Below are 17,097 nucleotides of genomic sequence, written 5' to 3' on the forward strand. Positions count from 1 at the left end.
TACACAGTTATAAAGTATGATGAAATCAAGTAATTCCTTGCAACATAGATGGAATTGGAAGATATGTTAAATGTAGTAAGCCAGAAAGAGAAGGATTAAAAACAAGATGATATCACATATATGTGGTATTTAGACTAACTGAATAAAGAAGCATAATAGTGTAAAGGGAGGGTGCCTATATCATCCTTGGTTGCATAGTATAAGGGTAAGGAAAGAAATAGAATGGAAGGGAGACAGAGAGAACAGGTTAGAGACAAAATAGAGGTTATTGGTCAAGAGGACACAAGTACATTGTAAGTTTTCGTGAACAATAGACCTAAATACCCAAACCACAGAGTCAACCACACTGAAATCATAAAACTCAAGCTTTAACAATTGAACTAAAAAGGGTTCTGTCAAGATAGCAAGCTGGGGGGTTGTGGAGTGACTATGGGAGGAATCCTGAGAAGATTGGTGAAGGGAATCCTGATGGCAGGATTGGTGCCAAAACCATTGTACGCCTACAACTCAACTATGAATAACTGTAAATCATGGTACTTTGATAATCTAAAAAATGTTTATTAGTTAAAAAAATCCTGCAAAGTGCTATTTGAAAGAACATATTTTTCCCTAATAATATCTTTATTTCATGTTTCTAGTTGTGTTTCAGTCATAAAGAGTACACCCCCCCTTCACCAGTGCAACCTTTCTACCACCAATGTCCCCCATCTCCCTCCTACCCTATCCCCTGCCTGTCTTTGAGACAGGTATTTTATTTCTCTCACTCACTATCATTGCCATGACAGTTGTTAGTATAGTTATTTCTCTAACTGTGCTCACCTCTCTTTGTGAGAAGCTTCATATAGTGGGCTAGTCCTTCCTGCTCTCATCTCTATTGTCTCTGGGTATTATTCCCATACTATCTTTTATTGTTCTTAATCCCACAGATGAGTGAAACTATTCTGTGTCTCTCTCTCTCTCTCTCTCTCTCTCTCTCTCTCTCTCTCTCTCTGACTTATTTCACTCAGCATATTAGCTTCATGTATATCTATGTATAGGAAAATGTTATAACTTCATTTCCCTAACATAGTACTCCATGGTGTATATGTACCACAGTTTTGAAAGAACATATTCTTGACATGATCATATTTCTTTATGTATCTGTACATACAATCAGATGTGATAATGAGTTATCAAATATGAATATCAGAGAGCAACATAATTTTACCTGGATATAATATAAATGTAAATGTCATATACATATACCATCTATAAATATCTTACTTATTGTAAGAATTTGGTCTATATTCTTACTTTAGTGTGAAACCATGAGAATTTATAAGCTAGAAGAATAGGAATTCTGTTCAGTAGTACAAGCAAAATATGAGTCCACTGACTTTAAAGTGAACAGCATCTACTACAATCATTCCTGTTTCCTAGTGAGTTTCATGGAAGGGAAGAATTAAGAAATAAAAGCTACTTGTTGTTCCTTTTCTTTACCAAAGTTATTTCACAGGATGTGGCCAAATGTATACACTCTTTCTTTTCATATGCCTTCTTCTGACCACTGTGTCCTGAATGGATAATTTACTGCAAGGAGACGAAAAAGGCCTGTATTAGGCCTGAAACAACTGAGTTTATCAAGCACCACTGGGAATATCTGTGACCTTAATGCGGTCAGAAAATAGACGGTAGCAAGAACTTACCTTTTTAGATACTGTTATAACTACATTCTTAATTAGAATGCAGCAACATGTAGAGGCTTGGAGCACTGATTTTGGTCCCATACTGAGCCAAATTTAAATCCTGTCATCAACATTACTGCTACTCTAAAGCAATGAGTTGGCCTCTCTGTGTCTTATTGTCCTTAACTATGTAAGGGAGGCTTTGCTAGTACTTGTATGACTCATGAACCACACCTGGCAGTGCTTAATGGACCATATATAGTGCTGGAGATTGAACGAGGCTCAGCCACAAGTATGACAAGTGCCTTGTTCCCTGTACTATCCAGAACTCTCATTTATAGAGATCATAATCCTAGTAACTGCTTTAGATAATTTGAATGATAATTAAATGAGGTAATAACTGTAAAATCCCTATAAAATGTAGATGCCATGTGAAAATTTGATTAGTGTTCTTAAAAAAGCTGTATTTCCTAGTAGGTTGTGTAACGATCCAATGAATGAGATGCTTAAGTACTCTTTCCTTAACTCTTGATTTTTTTTCCTTTTGAGTTTTGATATTAGCATTATGATTAGTTCTTTAACAGTATTTATTGAAAAACCTTAAACAGTTTAAATACTGTGAAAAGACCTGGAGAGAAAGAACAAAAATTAAGATTCTTGACTCTGAGACATTGGCCATGATTCAATTCCAGCATCAAATATAGTTTTACTGATTATCATGAAGAATGGTTCCTGAAGGTCCTCAACCTTCCTCCCAACTTGAATTAAGAAAATCTTCAATCAAGTATTAAACTAGCCTCCACACAGTTGAGTCTTTCCATTGATTTCTTTTTTTTTTTTTTTGGTTTTTGGGCCACACCCGGTGACGCTCAGGGGTTACTCCTGGCTATGCGCTCAGAAGTCGCTCCTGGCTTGGGGGACCATATGGGACGCCGGGGGATCGAACCGCGGTCCGTCCTAGGCTAGTGCAGGTAAGGCAGGCACCTTACCTTTAGCGCCACCGCCCGGCCCCTTTCCATTGATTTCTAATGAAATTATTGGAACAGAATCTATTGTAAGCGTTATATTTGGGCATAGATGTTTTGCTTATGAATGGTCACATCATTTTTTTTTTTATCTACAGAACCCACAACCAACCAAGAGTGTGTGTGGATGCAAAAATGCGTCCTTACCGCCTAAGCTTTCTGATGAATATAATAAATGTACAATTATAGCTTGATTCTCTTTCTCCTCCTTATTTATACCCAAGTCAACAGAGTCTGGGAAGCCATTTAAAGCACAATGTAGTTATACCACTGTGATCATCTTTGTCTTAAAGCATGAACCTTCTCTTTGCCCTCTGTAAGCATTTAAAACTATTCAAAATTCCCTTGATGTTTCTATTTTTATACACTGTAGAAAAGCCATTAGTCAGACTTTGCTAAGACAAACATAAAAGAGTCCACCTGTTTGAATTATACCCTAAAGGCCCATGTCATATTTTTATATGCAAGTAAAAATAATATAGAGAAAATAGTTCTTGTGAAATTATAAAGGCTGATGGTTCTTTTACTCTGCTAATGCTATCAGTATGGGGTGGGGGCTCTCTAACACAGGATATTCAAAAGATTCAAATTTTTATTTTGCCCATTAAAGCCATTTTTTAAAAAGTTCTACTTTAATTTTGTTCCCCTCCCCCCCCCTTTTTTTTTTGGTTTTTGGAGTCACACCCAGTGACTCTCAGGGGTTACTCCTGGCTCTGTGCACAAAATCCCTCCCTGGCTCAGGGAACCATATGGGATGCTGGGATATCGAACTGTAGTCCGTCCTAGGTCCTAGGTCCATCCTACCACTGTGCCACTGCCCGGCCCCTCTATACTTTAATTTCTAAAAACAAAGGCAATTGTAACATAAAACAAACATATCTCTGAGAAAATTTAAGTCCAGAATTTGGAATCTTTTTAATACTTGTCTGTTAGTTTGAGGACCAGACCCTGTGGTCTTAAAGGGTTGTTGCTGTCTCTATCACTGGATGTGATCCCTGGTGTACTTGGGAGATTATAAGTGGTGATGGATATTCTAACTAAAGTTTCAGTAGAACAGAAAAGAAGTACATTAACCCCTGTACATCTCTTCAGCCCTTCTCTAAGGCTTTTAAAGTAAATTCCTTGCCCTTATCTTACTTTCTTCATGGGCTGATACTCATCAGTTTGAAGGCCACCATGAAAATCTTGTTCTGGAGATATGTTGTCTTTGTCTATTCAGGCTGCCCTAACAAAAATACCAAGCTGAGTGACTTAAGCAGCAAGCATGTCAAGTGACAAGCATTTATTTCTTCCATTTTTTTGGAGAATGGGAAGTTCAAGATCCAAGTGGCAATGACTTTGGTCTCTAAGAACCCACTTATTGGACTCAGAAATAACACCATCTACCAGTGCCCTCAGAGGGAAAGAGATGAGTGGACTCTCTTGGCCAAATGCCCAAGAACAAGTAATAAGGCATAGATGAGGGACATCTGGCTCATAGGCCATTTAAGGCCTATGAAATGCTATAGTATGGTCTGACCCCTGGTACACAAATGGACCAGGACACATTGTTTTTTTGTTGTTGGCTGCCCATCGGCCCATTAATGATCTTAAAAATATCCAAATTTTGCCATGGATAGAAAAAATATTCCTCTAACCCTTACAGGGCAAATAGGCAAAAATAAAAAGTTAAAGCATGCTTTTTGATAAGCACACTAATTCATGAGGACCCAGCTCTCTCTAGCATCCAAATGACCTCTCAAAAGTCCTACCTTGGGGCTAGAGAGATAAAACAGGAAAGATAGTTGGAGTATCCCCTGAGCCCTGCCAAGAGTGATCCCTAAGCACAGAATCAGGAGTAAACTCCAAGCACAGCTAGGTGTGGCAGAAAAGCAAATAAAAAAAGAAGCCTACCATCAGATTGTATTACGATTTCAACATATCTATGGAGGGGGAGGGTTCATGATGGGGACATTTATAAATAGCAACAGTTTAAATAACCTCTACCCCTTACCTCCTGAGCACTTCTTTTCCACTCCTTGGACCTGAGTTATGCTAGGTCTTACACTAATCTCAAATTTAGGAAATCATACAAGGAACTAGTCTTTATTATAATGTTCACTCCAGTCAATCTAATTTTTCTTAAAACATCATAAATATAAACTTGTTAAATACTCTTTTAATCAGTGTTTTACACTGCATGATTGAAATTAGACTTCATAAAAAGGTGTAATATAATTAGTAATTTGATGCAAATGCATGCATCAATATACAAACCAAATTCAAATGACAATTTACAATAGAGTTGTGTTCACATTTCCTATTTTAAACACATTAATATAACCCTTAAGTCATATTTTAAAATATATTTATTTAAGCACCATGGTTATAAACATGTTTGTAGTTGGGTTTCAGTCATAAAAACGAATACTCCCCTTCACCACTGCAACCTTCCTACCACTATTAGGATTTTATTAATTGAATGGTGTTCTTTTCATAAAAGCCATATTTTAACACACTTCTAAGATTTCTAATAGTTTCTTCTAAAGAAAAGAAACTGAAAAACTAGAGAAAAATTTATATAAAGAAGGAAAAGAAAAGGACCCCCAGACATATAACAAATTAATCTTTGACAAAGTGGCAAGGAATTCAAAATGCAGCAAGTAAAGACTCTTCAAAAAAGTAGAGTGTTGGGATAACTGGTCAGCCACATGCAAAAAATGTGAACTCAGATCTCAATTTAACACAATGCACAAAGATAAAATCAAAGTGTATTAGAGACCTTAATCAAGCCTAAAACTATAAGGTATATAGAAGAAAATATAGGCAAAATACTCCATGTAATTTAAACTAAAAGCATCTTTAAGGAGAAAAGACCACTGTCCAAACAAGTGGAAGCAAAGATAAACAAATAGAATTACATTAAACTGAGAAGCTTCTGCACTTCAAAGGAAACAGTGACTAGGTTACAAAGGTCACCTATGGAATGGGAGAAACTATTCACCTAATACCCATTAGATAAGGGTTTATTATCTAAGATATAGAAGATATTGCAGAACTTAACAAGAAAAAAATCTAACATCATCAAAAATGGGGAGAAGAAATAAACAGACATTCCTGAAAGAATAAATACAAATGGCCAAGAGGCACATCACTAATCATCATGGAGATGAAAGTCAACACAACAAATGAGGTACCATCTCATGCCACAGAGACTGGCACGCATCACAAAGAACAAGAATAATCAGTGCTGACATGGATGTGGAGAGAAATGACATAAAATAAAATACATTGTAATAATACCCAGAAACAATAGAGTTGAGGGCTGGACGAATTAGCCCATGGTATGAAGCTTACCACAAAGAGTGGTGAGTTCAGTTAGAGAAATAACTACACTAACAACTATCAAGACAATGATAGTGAAAGAGAGAGAAATAGAATGCCTGTCTTGAATACAGGCAGTGGGTGGCAGAGGAGGGAGATGGGGAACTCTGGTGGCAAGAAAAAGTTACACTGATGAAAGGTGGTGTACATTTAATGACTGAAACCCAGCTATGAATATTTTTGCAACCAAGATGCTTAAGTAAAAAAATTATTCTTAACTAAATAAGTAAAGAAAGAAAAAAGAGAAAGGAAGGAAGGAAGGAAGGAAGGAAGGAAGGAAGGAAGGAAGGAAGGAAGGAAGGAAGGAAGGAAGGAAGGAGGGAGGGAGGGAGGGAAGGAGAGGGAGGGAGGGAGGAAGGAAGGGAGGGAGAGAGGGAGGGAAAAAGGGAGGAAGGGAGGGAGGGAGGAAAGAAGGGAGGAAGGGAGGGAGGAAGGGAGGGAGGAAGGGAGGGAGGGAGGAAGGAAAAGAATGAATGAAAGAAAAAGAAAAAGAGAAAAAGAAAGAAAGAAAGAAGAAAGAAAGAAAGAAAGAAAGAAAGAAAGAAAGAAAAGAAAGAAAGAAAGAAAGAAAGAAAGAGAAAGAAAGAAAGAAAGAAAGAAAGAAAGAAAGAAAGAAAGAAAGAAAGAAAGAGGAGAAATGGCTGCAGGTGGGGGTTTCCAGGCAGAGTGCTGATTGCTCTACCTGCAGAATCTCCACCGGGCTGTGCTCCTTCTGAGGAACTGAGCACCGGAAGGGAGCCCTGTCCTACCCTTCTCCGTCTTTCCTGAACTCTGGAAGCTCTCCTCAGAGCCCTGGGAAGCAAACCCCAAAGAAACTACATTCGGAAGCTACCCAGCGAGCCAGTGAGTGAGTGAGAAATGGCTGCAGGTGGGGGTTTCCAGGCAGAGTGCTGATTGCTCTACCTGCAGACTCTACACCGGGCTGTGCTTCTTCTGAGGAAACTGAGCACTGGAAGGGAGCCCTGTCCTACTCTTCTCTGTCTTTCCTGAACTCTGGAAGCTCTCCTCAGAGCCCTGGGAAGCTAACCCCAAAGAAACTACATTTGGAAGCTACCCAGCGAGCCAGTGAGTGAGTGAGAAATGGCTGCAGGTGGGGGTTTCCAGGCAGAGTGCTGATTGCTCTACCTGCAGAATCTCCACCGGGCTGTGCTCCTTCTGAGGAACTGAGCACCGGAAGGGAGCCCTGTCCTACCCTTCTCTGTCTTTCCCTGAACTCTGGAAGCTCTCCTCAGAGCCCCTGGGAAGCGAACCCCCAAAGAAACTACATTTGGAAGCTACCCAGCGAACCAGAAACTGAGCACCTGAAGGGAGCCCTGTCCTACTCTTCTCTGTCTTTCCTGAACTCTGGAAGCTCTCCCTCAGAGCCCTGGGAAGCGAACCCCAAAGAAAAACTACATTCGGAGCTACCCCCAGCGAGGCCAGTGAGTGAGTGAGAAATGGGCTGGATGGTGGGGGTCTCCAGGCAGAGTGCTGATTGCTATACCTGCAGAGTCTCCACCCCCGGCTGTGCTTCTTCTGAGGAAACTGAGCACCGGAAGGGAGCCTGTCCCTACCCTTCTCTGTCTTTCCTGAACTCTGGAAGCTCTCCTCAGAGCCCTGGGAAGTGAACCCCAAAGAAACTACATTTCGGAAGCTACCCAGCGAGCCAGTGGACTCTCCTCAGAGTCCTGGGAAAGTGAACCCCCAAAAATACCAGCATTCTGAAGCTGCCCAGCGAGCGAGTGAGAACTACGCCTGACCAGTAGGGGGCCCGACTGTGAAAAAACTGTGAGTGCTGCCTGTGTGTGTCTCTCTGCTATCCTGTTGCGTAAACCTCACTGAGGAGTGGGCTGAAAAGAGGCTCCAGAAGGCACTTAGCTCCACTTCGCTACGCAGCCCGTGCGCTCTTTCTAAAAAAAGAACACCATCACAAGAAGAAAAAAACCACACTAAGAACTGTACTGGACCACAGAAGCAAGAATTTCTCTCCAGACTGTCTTCTCTGCTGCGTGCTTGGGCCTAAGATTTGATCCTGTGTGAGGCGTCATCCATGGAGGACTCCCCTACCTTGGAGGCAAGTCGGCCCATCCAGAAAGGGCGGAGCCAGAGAAGTGTGTTGCCTGCATCATATAAACCAATGAATACCACCACAACAGTAGAAAAAACCCACAATACAAGTGTGACAATGGGGAAGCAACGCAGGCCCCAGCATCAGGACATAGAGAATGAAGATGACAATTCTGATGACCAGTTAACGACCAACACAACTAATCAATCTCTCAGATAAGGACTTTAGAGTAGCAATATGGAATATACTCAAAGAACTCAAAGAAACCATGAATAGAATAGAACAGAACACTAATAAGAATCAAGAAAATATGAAGACAGAAAATCACAAAAACTCCAAACTGAAATAACATGTCAAATAACAGGCCTGAAAAAATCAGTAAACGAAGTGAATGACAAAATGGATAAGCTCTGGGACAGGGTATCAGAAGCTGAGAATAGACTTGGTGCTGTGGAAGATGAGATACATAACAATTCCATACAACAGGAGAGATTGGAAAAAAAACTTAAAACAAATGAAAAGACAATGGAAAAATTAGTCAAAGAATGGGAACAGATGAAAATAGAGGTCTATGATAAGATCAACAGAAACAACTTAAGAATCATTGGAGTCCCAGGGACCCAGGAAGAAAATTTCCAGGAAGAATCAACGGTCAAGAACATCATTAAAGAGAAACTCCCAGAGCTAAAGAATATATGTGATCAAATCCTGCATGCTCGAAGAGTACCAACCAAAAGAGACCAAGAAAAACCACCCAAGACCACATCCTAGTCACAAATGACAAATCCCACAGATAGAGACAGAATTCTGAAAACAGCAAGATCAAAAGGGGAAAATTACATTCAAGCAAGCATCCTTGAGATTTACAGCAGACCTGTCACCAGAAACACTAAATGCCAGAAAGCAGTGGTGGGATATTGTGACAAGACTGAATGAAATGAATGCTTCACCTAGAATACTGTACCCAGCAAAACTCACTTTCCGGTTTGACGGAAGAATACATGGTTTCACAGACAAAAACAGCTCAGAAACTTTACAGACTCAAAACCAGTCTTAAGAGAAAAACTGAAAGACCTAATCTAAGACAAGACTGACCAAAAGACACACCAAATTTCGATATAAAGATGGCATTAAATCCCAGGACAATTCTTTCTCTCAACGTCAATGGACTAAATGCACCAGTTAAGAGACACAGAGTGGCTAAATGGATCAAAAAACTCAATCCCAACCTTCTGCTGCCCTACAAGAAACGCACCTGAATAGTCAGAACAAACATAGACTCAAAATAAAAGGCTGGAGAAAAGTTATCCAAGCAAACAACACCCATAAAAAAGCTGGAGTGGCCATACTAATATCAGATAATGCAAACTTTATACTCAGGAAGGTTATAAGGGACAAAGATGGATATTTTATATTAATCAAGGGGTATGTAGAGCAGGAAGAAATAACTCTCCTAAACATATATGCACCAAAAAGGGGCCAGCAAAATATTTAAAACAACTGTTGACAAATCTGAAAAAACAATATCAATAACAACACAATAATTGTGGGGGACCTCAACACTGCTTTGTCAACACTGGATAGGTCAACCAGACTGAAACCCAACAAGAATATACTAGACCTGAGGAGAGAAATGGAAGAAAGAGGCCTAGTGGATATATATAGGACACTCCATCCCCAGAAACCTGGATACACATTCTTCTCCAATGTACATGGGACATTCTCCAGGATAGACTACATGCTGGCACATAAAACATACCTCCATAATATCAAGAGGATAGAAATTTTGCAGGACTACCTTCGCTGACCACAAGGCTCTGCAATTATTTGTGAATTCCAAAGGGGACTCAGAAGAAAAAACTTTAACACCTGGAAGTTAAAACAGCCTCTATACTCAATAACCAGTGGGTCCGAGATGAAATCAAGAAGGAAATCAAAAGGTTCCTGGAAACAAATGACAATAAAGACACAAACTATCAGAACTTATGGGACATAGCAAAAGCAGTACTGAGAGGAAAATTTATAGCTTTGCAAGCACACATCAGGAAGGAAGAAGGAGCTTACCTGAGTAGCTTAATGACACAGCTAATAGAACTAGAAAGTACTCAACAAAAGGACCCAAAAATAGGGAGACAGAAGGAAATAACAAAGCTGAGAGCAGAAATCAACGAAGTGGAAACCCAAAAAACAATCCGAAAGATCAACGAAAGCAGAAGTTGGTTCTTTGAAAAAATAAACAAGATTGATAGACCACTGGCAAACCTAACAAAGAAAGAGAGAGAGAGAAACTTGATAACTCGTATTAGGAATGAAAAAGGAGAGATCACTACTGATATGACAGAGATTCAAAGGGTAATCAGAAACTACTTTGAAAAACTCTATGCCACTAAAAATGAGAACCTGGAAGAAATGGATAAATTCTTGGACTCTTATAATCTTCCACGGTTGAAAGAAGAGGATGTAGCATATCTAAACACCCCCATCACCATTGATGAAATAAAAATGGTAATCAAAAGTCTGCCCAAAAACAAAAGCCCAGGCCCAGATGGATTCACTAATGAATTCTATCAAACTTTCCAAGAGGAACTACTACCAATCCTGGCAAGACTTTTTCATGAAATTGAACAAGTGGAAACACTCCCAAATAGCTTTTATAAAGCCAACATCACCTTGATACCTAAACCAGACAGAGATGCTACGAAAAAAGAAAATTACAGACCAATATCGATGATGAATGCAGATGCAAAGATCCTCAACAAAATCCTGGCAAATAGGATTCAATACCTCATTAAGAAGATCATCCACTACGATCAAGTAGGTTTCATCCCAGGAATGCAAGGATGGTTTAACATCCGTAAATCTATCAACATAATACACAACATCAACAACAAGAAAAATAAAAACCACATGATTATATCAATAGATGCAGAGAAAGCATTTGACAAGGTCCAACACCCATTCTTGATCAAAACTCTCAGCAAGATGGGAATGGAAGGAACCTTTCTCAATATAGTTAAGGCGATCTACCACAAGCCAGTGGCAAATATTATCCTCAATGGAGAAAAACTAAAAGCCTTCCCTCTAAATTCTGGCACAAGACAAGGCTGTCCCTCTCTCACCACTCCTATTCAACATAGCACTGGAAGTACTTGCTATAGCGATTAGGCAAGAAAAAGTTATCAAGGGAATCCCAGATAGGAAAGGAAGAAGTCAAGCTCTCACTGTTTGCAGATGACATGATGCTCTACTTAGAAAACCCTAAAGACTCTACCAAAAAGCTTCTAGAAACAATAGAGACTCATATAGCAAGGTGGCAGGCTACAAAATTAACACACAAAAATCAATGGCCTTTCTATACACCAATAGTAATAAGGAAAGAAATAGACATTAAGAAAACAACCCCCATTCACAATAGTGCCACACAAACTCAAATATCTTGGAATCAACTTGACTAAAAATGTGAAAGACCTATACAAAGAAAACTATAAAACTCTGCTCCAAGAAATAAGAGAGGACACGCGGAAATGAAAACACATACCCTGCTCATGGATTGGCAGGATTAACATCATCAAAATGGCAATACTCCCCATGGCGTTATACAGATTCAACGCTATCCCTCTAAAGATACCTATGACATTCTTCAAAGAGGTAGATCAGGCACTTTTGAATTTGTTTGGAACAATAAACACCCTAGAATAGCTAAAGCAATCATTGGGAAAAAGAATATGGGAGGAATTACTTTCCACCAACTTTAAACTTTACTACAAAGCAATAGTTATCAAAACAGCATGGTATTGGAATAAGGACAGACCCTCAGATCAGTGGAATAGGCTTGAATACTCAGAAAATGTTCCCCAGACATACAATCACCTAATTTTTGATAAAGGAGCAGGAAATCCTAAATGGAGCAAGGAAAGCCTCTTCAACAAGTGGTGTTGGCACAACTGGCTAGCCACTTGCAAAAAATTGAACTTAGACCCCCAGCTAACATCATGTACGAAGGTAAAATCCAAATGGATTAAAGACCCTCGATATCCGACCCCAAACCATAAGATATATAGAACAACACATAGGCAAAACTCTCCAGGACATTGAGACTTCAGGCATCTTCAAGGAGGAAACTGCACTCTCCAAGCAAGTGAAAACAGAGATTAACAGATGGGAATATATTAAGTTGAGAAGCTTCTGCACCTCAAAGGAAATAGTGCCCAGGAATCAAGAGCCACCCACTGAGTGGGAGAATCTAATCACCCTATACCCATCAGACAAAGGGCTAATCTCCAAAATATACAAGGCACTGACAGAAATTTACAAGAAAAAAAACATCTAATCCCATCAAAAAATGGGGAGAAGAAATGAACAGACACTTTGACAAAAGAAGAAATACAAATGGCCAAAAAGACACATGAAGAAATGCTCCACATCACTAATCATCAGAGAGATGCAAATCAAAACAACAATGAGATACCACCTCACACCACAGAGAATGGCACACATCACAAAGAATGAGAACAAACAGTGCTGGCGGGGGATGTGGAGAGAAAGGAACCCTTATCCACTGCTGGTGGGAATGCCGTCTAGTTCAACCTTTATGGAAAGCAATATGGAGATTCCTCCAAAAACTGGAAATCGAGCTCCCATACGATCCAGCTATACCACTCCTAGGAATATAACCTAAGAACACAAAAATACAATACAAAAATCTCTTCCTTACACCTATATTCATTGCAGCACTATTTACCATAGCAAGACTCTGGAAACAACCAAGATGCCCTTCAACAGACGAATGGCTAAAGAAACTGTGGTACATATACACAATGGAATATTATGCAGCTGTCAGGAGGGATTGAAGTCATGAAATTTTCCTATACATGGATGTACACAGAATCTATTATGCTGAGTGAAATAAGTCAGAGAGAGAGAAAAAAACGCAGAATGGTCTCACTCATCTATGGGTTTTAAGAAAAATGAAAGACATTCTTGCAATAATAAATTTCAGACACAAAAGAGAAAAGAGCTGGAAGTTCCAGCTCACCTCAGGAAGCTCACCACAAAGAGTGATGAGTTTAGTTAGAGAAATAACTACATTTTGAACTGTCCTAATATTGAGAATGTATGAGGGAAATGTAGAGCCTGTTTAGGGTACAGGCGGGGGGTTGGGTGGGGAGGAGGGAGATTTGGGACTTGGGTGATGGGAATGTTGCACTGGTGATGGGTGGTGTTCCTTTTATGACTGAAACCCAAACACAATCATGTATGTAATCAAGGTGTTTAAAGAAAAAAAAAGAAAAAAGAAAAAAAAAAAGAAAGAAAGAAAGAAAGAAAGAGAAAGAAGAAGAGAGAAAGAAAGAAAGAAGAAAGAAAGAAAGAAAGAAAGAAAGAAAGAAAGAAAGAAATAAAGAAAGAAAGAAAGAAAGAAAGAAAGAGAGAGAGAGAAAGAAAGAAAAATAAATAAATAAAGAAAGAAAGAAATAAAGAAAGAAATAAAGAGAAAGAAAGAAAGAGAAGATAGAAAGAAGAAAGAAAAGAAAGAAAGAAGAAAAGAACAAAAGAAAAGAGTGTCTAGCTGTTCAATCAAAAGTTATTGTTTCTAATGAAGTCATTTTGCTTATACATAGATGATATGGAGAGTATTATGCTGAGTGAAATGAGTCAGAGGGAGAGGGATAAACATAGAATAATCTCATTCCTTTATGGGATATAAAAAATAAAAGATGGTGTGAGAATAATGTCCAGAAACAATAGAGAGGAGGGTCAGGAGGACTAGTCCATGGCAGGAAGCTTGCCACAAATAATGAAGTAGTGTAGTTAGGGCAGAGAAGGGACCACTGACAATGATAGCTGGAAATGATCATTCTGGACAAGAACAAGGTGTTTAACAAAGATAACTTGATATGCACAATATCCCCTCCATTAACAATAGTGCAAGCCACAGGATCTAAAAATAAAAATAAAGGGGGCCGGAGAGATAGCATAGTGGTGTTTGCCTTGAAAGCAGCCTACCCAGGTTAGAATCCCGGCGTTCCTTATGGTGTGGCCCAAAAACCAAAAATAAATAAATAATAAATAAATAAATAAATAAATAAATAAATAAATAAATAAATAAAGGTAGAAATAGAGAGTGAGAGAGAGGAATTAAATACCTACTCAGATATAGGTAGTGGAGAAGAAAGAGGGAAAGGTGTACAATGGGAAAAGATGGAAAATGTTCATGGGTGAAGGATCATGTACATTGTAAGATGAAATTCAATCATGAACAACTTTGTAATAAAGGTATTTAAATAAAAGAAATAAATGCAAAATATGAAAGATTTTTTTCATATTAGGTCTAGGCTCTAGAAAAACTGATTAGTATTTTATTAATTAAATGATATTCTTCACATATAAGGCATATTTCAATGCACTTCTAAGAGTTCTAACAGTTTCTATAAAAAGCAGAAAACTAGAAAACATCTGTAAAATAAAATAGAGCCTTTACTGTTTTTCACCTGTTTTTTGAATTTTGTTTTTTTACTTCTACCATTTTTATATATATTATTTTTAATCATATGATCTATAAGAAATCTTTCCAAAGTATTCAATTAAATTCCCCTAGAAACAATAATTTTCTCTTCCAACTCCTATTTTATTAGTTTATATAATATATAACAAAATATAATAATCCTAATATCAAGTAGCATAAATCTGTTTGGAAACAAACATAAATGGTTTTTGGCAAGCCCCCATTTGAGACTGGTGGGATTAGAAATAGACTTCATTGAAAGGAAACTGACTAGCTCAGGTCAGCATGTTTTGCAGAAGAAAATAGACAGCTTTGGCTTATATATTGAAAAAAATGTTTGAGTAATCTATAGTCTCATCTAATTTCATTAACTACTAAAAAAGCCAATGATTAATACTAAAATGTCAGAATTATCCCAGCATTAAATATAAGAATGTAAAAAAAAATTCTCTTTTCCCCATTTTTATTGAGGCACTGACTTACAATAGTGTTAATGACAGATTTGGGACATACTTTATAAATATAACAGTTAAACAAATAATATCTATATTATCTAGACTTCTAAAAGAGACTATGTCAGCTGAGGGATTTGCATTTGTACACAGCTGACCCAAGTCTGTGTACCTCGTACCCCATACAGTTCCCCAAGCACCTCAAAAAATGAATGATCCCTGAGCACAGTAAGTAGGACATGTTCCAAAAACCATACAGAGGAAAGAGAGAGACCATCATAGACAAATCATAACCTAGACAAATTGTTGAACTTGGTTCACCTTCCATATAGTCTCTTTCAAAGCTCTACTTTTTTTTAGCAAAGGCATTACAATATATGAAGTTATTCGTGATCGGTTCTCAGTCACACAATGTTCCAATACTAAATCCACCACTAGTGTGACCTTCCTTCTACTGGTATGGTAGTTTCTCTCCTACCCCTCCAGCCTACCTCCTTAACAGGCACACTATTGAAGTTTTTAGTTTGTTTTTTTTTTCTTCGTTTTTTTGGCCTTTGGTCACACCCCATGGTGCTTAGGGTTTACTTCTGGCTCTGTACTCAAGAATTACTCCTTGCAGTGGTTGGGGACCTTATGGGATGCAGAGGATCTAACCAGTCGGCTGCATGCAAGGCAAATACCCTAACTGCTATGTTAGCATTACTTTGAAAAGTTGTTTTTGTTTTTGTTTTTTACCATAGTTGGGTCTCAAGGTTACAGATTTTTGGCTCTTTGGTTTTGATATGTGCTGTTGCCACACCTCTGCACCACTTATGTGCTTGAGACCCTTGATCTCTGACCCTATTCTATTAGTCAGCCTCTTCTTAATCCTGGCCTAGACTTCCTCCCATTCCTGTCCCCTCATCCTATAATACAAGGTTCAGGTTTATCTAGGTATGTCAATTAATTTTTGTCTCTCTTCTTACTATATCTATTAATACCATAATAAAAAATTTAAGATGCTACCTTCATGAATAAGTGACATTAAGTTTTGACAGCCAAAATCTGAGCCCATCAGATAGAACAAAGTTTACCTTACACATAGCAAACCCTATTTTCAACTCTGGGACTTCTAAGTGTGATTCTTGAGCAAAGACCCAGGAGTAATCACTGAGAGCAGAGCCAGGAGTACACACTGAGCACAGCTGGATGTGAGCCCATATCCCAAAGCAAACACACACATAGAAAGCAAAATTCTCTCCTGAAGAACTTCCACATTTAATCGTTGGCACTCCTGTCTCAGTCATTCAGATTCTGCTTCTGCTAGGTTAATAGGTTATTTGTTAATAACATATATTAACCTGAATATGCCAATGTGGTTAATAACATGAATAGCTAACATATGCTCGTGAATTAGCAAGCCATTCTACAAACATATGGATGTTAACAGAAATCATAAGAAGATAATCTCTCACAAAAATAATTATTATTAAAAGTAGTAATTTTAAATTTCAATGGCAGACAGAATTTGGGATAATTATTAGTGATTGTGCTCTTTTTTTTGTCATCGGATAGCCGACATATCAGATATTAAACTGATGAGAACAGATACTACACTTGATCTTAGCCAAAAGGCCGAGAAGCGTTGTGATTGTGCTCTTTTAACCATCTTAAATATCAATACTATTTGCAGAAGTCAGCTAATAATTCCAATCATTAGGGGCAACTTATAATTTTGTACACCAAAGATATACATAAGAACATCTGTACCAAAGAAGTGGTGAATTCATAAATCACATGTAAAACTAAAGAATTCTTTTTTAATCTGAAAGTTGAGTTTCTGCAAGTGTGCATGCATGGATCTATGTGTGTATGTTTGCCATGTTTGTTGAAGTATAAATTTCCAGGGAACTATTTATAATTTTTTACAGATCTCATTTTAATTGTAGACAAAGATGCTATTCTTAACAGAATAGCTGGAGTCACCCCTCCCTCACTAATAAGCACCTATAATCCACAAGCTTCTGGCACCAAACTTCCCCCAAAAGCTATTATTCTACACCAC

General features: G+C 38.3%; 1 pseudogene; it reads right to left on the bottom strand.

The window, feature by feature from the left end:
* Window positions 1-16,574: 16,574 nt before the first annotated feature.
* On the bottom strand, window positions 16,575-16,679 carry LOC126016816 (uncharacterized; annotated as a pseudogene).
* Window positions 16,680-17,097: the final 418 nt, after the last annotated feature.

The sequence above is a fragment of the Suncus etruscus genome, chromosome 8, assembly GCF_024139225.1.
Source record: "Suncus etruscus isolate mSunEtr1 chromosome 8, mSunEtr1.pri.cur, whole genome shotgun sequence".
In the NCBI taxonomy this organism is placed as follows: Eukaryota; Metazoa; Chordata; class Mammalia; order Eulipotyphla; family Soricidae; genus Suncus; species Suncus etruscus.